This window comes from Rutidosis leptorrhynchoides, chromosome 10 (assembly GCF_046630445.1).
Source record: "Rutidosis leptorrhynchoides isolate AG116_Rl617_1_P2 chromosome 10, CSIRO_AGI_Rlap_v1, whole genome shotgun sequence".
NCBI lineage: Eukaryota > Viridiplantae > Streptophyta > Magnoliopsida > Asterales > Asteraceae > Rutidosis > Rutidosis leptorrhynchoides.
The window spans coordinates 30,718,274-30,721,758 of record NC_092342.1 but is presented as its reverse complement, the minus strand read 5'-3'; the positions used below and the strand labels follow the sequence as shown (position 1 = coordinate 30,721,758).

Sequence of the window (3,485 nt, the reverse complement as noted above, 5' to 3'; positions counted from 1 at the left end):
GGCTACATAAAGAATGCATCTTTGTTGATAGTATTGTTGTTAGGAATTTCAACGTAGACGGGATGTGATGTTCGTGTGGATTCCTCTGTTTGGTACTGTTCCGATAATGTGTTAGCTTGGTTGTGTTTAGTTGGTACGGTGTCTTTTATGTTTTGTGTGTTAGGTTCGTAGGTTTTGAGCTTGTGCATTGTTTTGATACAATGATTCCTTTAGCTCCTGCTCTTTGTTTCGTTTTGTCGTTGGGCTTAGTTGCCTTTGTATTGTACTTTGTTGTGTTAGCTTGGTTGTGTTTAGTTCCCAATATTTCTTGACAAAAAAGAAAGAGAACCCGTCCGGACCCGGTGATTTATCACTCCCGCAATCCCATACTGCCTTCCGAACTGTTAGGACTCATATTATGTGATGTATGTTGTGATGTAAAAGAGATGGTGTGATCATATAAATACCATCTCCTCACTTAGTTTTATGAACCTCTTCCCTCACATTTCACCAATTCCCTCACACCAAAAGCCATTTGAACCAAAGTATGGTGTGCATTGTAATCAAGACATAGCCAACAACTACATCAATAACCAACAACAAAGCCAGCAACGAAGAACCTTTCAAAAGAAGAATTTTCTATGTTTCATGCATTTTAATCAAGACATAGCCAACAACTACATCAATAACCAACAACAAAGCCATCAACGAAGAACCTTTCAAAAGAAGAGGTTTCTCCGTTTCATGTTAACAAACAACTATGCCTATATCAAGGGGGAGAGTTCAAATAATTCAATGAAAACCTCAGCTTATTTCAAGGGGCAGAGTACAAGACTTAAAGAGATTCTCCGGAGTTTAAGATCACATAGATATTCTCCCACAACACACATCAAGGGGGAGAATGTTAGGGCTCATATTATGTGATGTATGTTGTGATGTAAAAGAGATGGTGTGATCATATAAATACCATCTCCTCACTTAGTTTTATGAACCTCTTCCCTTACATTTCACCAATTCCCTCACACCTTCACACACACCTCACCAATTCTCTCCCAATCCCTAGTACATTGTAAACCTAATCTTGGCACCTAGTTGAATAACAAGTTGTTCTTTATCATCATCATTCATAATTCTGCTACTGCACATTTATATTCTCATATAGATACATACAGTTTATACATATATATATATATATATCACTGATACATCACAAATACATTCATGAACACGAATTCGATCTAAACTAGGTTTAACACGAACCTCGTTTTCGGTCACCAACGATTCAAGATTTGAGTTATCAAGTTCTGATAACTGAACCTCAGGATTGAAAACAGGAAATGTAGAATTATTCTGGACCCTGCAAACTTACTTCTGTAATATTCTCTAAACGCGTTATTCACAATCAAAGGGTGAGTTATCCACCCCCCATTCAATGATAGACCAGAAATAGCTTGTTTGCTTCTACGTTGTTTCAACAAACCATGAATTTTTTTTTGAGTTTTCATCTCCCTCCACGTCCCATTTTACTTTCGCTTTTTGCACAATATCACGCTCTTCACTATCGTGTAGAGTAGATAATTCGGCCAAAAGATCTAACCTTTCCAACCTTTCCATATCAGAAGTTGAACCATCATCAATTTTAGACTCGATGGTCTACCTGTTTCGATCTTGACTGCAGAGACTCGCGCTTCAGTATGACCCATGGCTTAATACAGTTCTTTAGCATTTTGGATATATCATGAAGATACTCATGGCCCAAATATTCTTGTGACTCCACAGTGTTCTTAATTAATTCATCGAAACCGTCCATATTAGACTAAGACCGAAAGAATTTAAACGGAAAAGGTCCATAATCTATCTTAGCATCATGCAAATATAAAGGCTAATGATCCGAATGAATACAAGGTAGGACCTCCATTTTCAAATCCGAATGAATACTTTGGAATTTGACCTATTTTTTTTATTCTTTTATGATGTTTTATATTTATATTTATATTTGATAAGACTTGATATTGTGCTACTTTTTTTGCAAAAGAAGAAAGTTTTTTATTAAACGTAGAGCAGCTCTTCGATGATTTATGTGCTTGTATGAAATTGGGCGCCTTTATGATGCTTAAACCCAATAATCAATGGCAGATTTAAGATTCTGAGACTGGATAATAAACACAATATAACTGATAATTATCAATTATTATGTACTGTTAACCTGATTTACATTCTATGTTTTCTAAGGGATGAAATCGAGCCTGTTGATAATTTGTGCAATAATACCATCCCAATTCCCACATCGGTCAGAAGTGAAAAGAATTTTTTTTATATAAACTGAGCAGGAAGACGCAAAGACACGACCTTACTTGAACAGGATCTATCCTATATGCTTGTAAGCTGTATCCTTGATATCTAAGTAGACAGAAACTAATGTCTGGTTGATGAAACATGACCATGTAACTAGAGCGTGATTAACGTAGCTTATGGTCCCGGCCATGGCTAAGTAGAGGATCGTTGCCACCTCATCTGATGGGCCTTGGCATGGTTACATGGTTGTCTGACAGACAATTATTCCTTTTTGTTTTTTTTTGTTTTGCTAGTATGAACTCTGAAAACTAAATACCCAAAATGCCCCTGCGAATTTCCCTTTTATAATCTATGACTTATCGAGTAGTTTAGATGATTGTTTTGTTACTTGATTGTATTTGTTCAGATTGTTGATATGTGTGTTCATATTAGTAGAAGATTTGGTTATGTTTAATCTGATCAGTGTATGCTAGAATTTGTACTTTAATCAAGCGAACTGAGTGCTAATTGAAATTTCATATGCTGATTATACGTTGAATAATTTCTAATAAAGACCTTTTTTATTACTAGATGTTTACTTATTAATGTATGTAATCTGAGTAGATCATCAGTCTATGTATTATTTGATAATTGTATGTTAGAGTTACAATATGTTATCTGATATACAAGTTTATTTATTTGTATATCCTTGCTCAGTGAAAACTGAATACCAAAAACATCTAATGGCTGTATGAAGCATGACCATGTAACTAGAGCGTGATTAACGCAGCTTATGGTTAACTGAATACCAAAAACATCTAATGTCTGTTTTACAAAGATCCCTATCAAATTCATCATCGATGTCTAATGGCTGTTATACAAAGATCTCTATCAAATTCATCAGCGTGTCGTTGAATTAACAATTTATAATGAAGAGATTTTTTTAAAACTAGATGTTAGGCTTTTTAATGTATGTCATCTTAGTAGATCAGTCTATGTATTATTTCATAATTATTTTTTGAACGGCGAAATCGACATCGAATGCTCTCATTTGTCACCCACACACGCGTTAGGAGGAAACCCAAATCGCGACGATGTTGGAAGTATCATCGAAGGTTGGGAAAACCCCTAAGAGACCTTCAGAGTTCATATCCTTATGGTATGGTACATGATCTGTGGAGTACAAGTTTATGTATTTGTGTATCCTTACTCCTTAGTCAGTTTTTGGTGCG

The 3,485-nt window shown here is 35.4% G+C and overlaps 1 non-coding gene across 1 annotated transcript; it reads left to right on the top strand.

Annotated features, from left to right (window-relative positions):
* Positions 1 to 2,323: 2,323 nt before the first annotated feature.
* Positions 2,324 to 2,534, top strand: LOC139873797 (small nucleolar RNA U3). The gene has a single exon (XR_011767518.1). It is a non-coding gene; the product is annotated as a small nucleolar RNA U3 (small nucleolar RNA).
* The last annotated feature ends 951 nt before the right edge of the window (positions 2,535 to 3,485 follow it).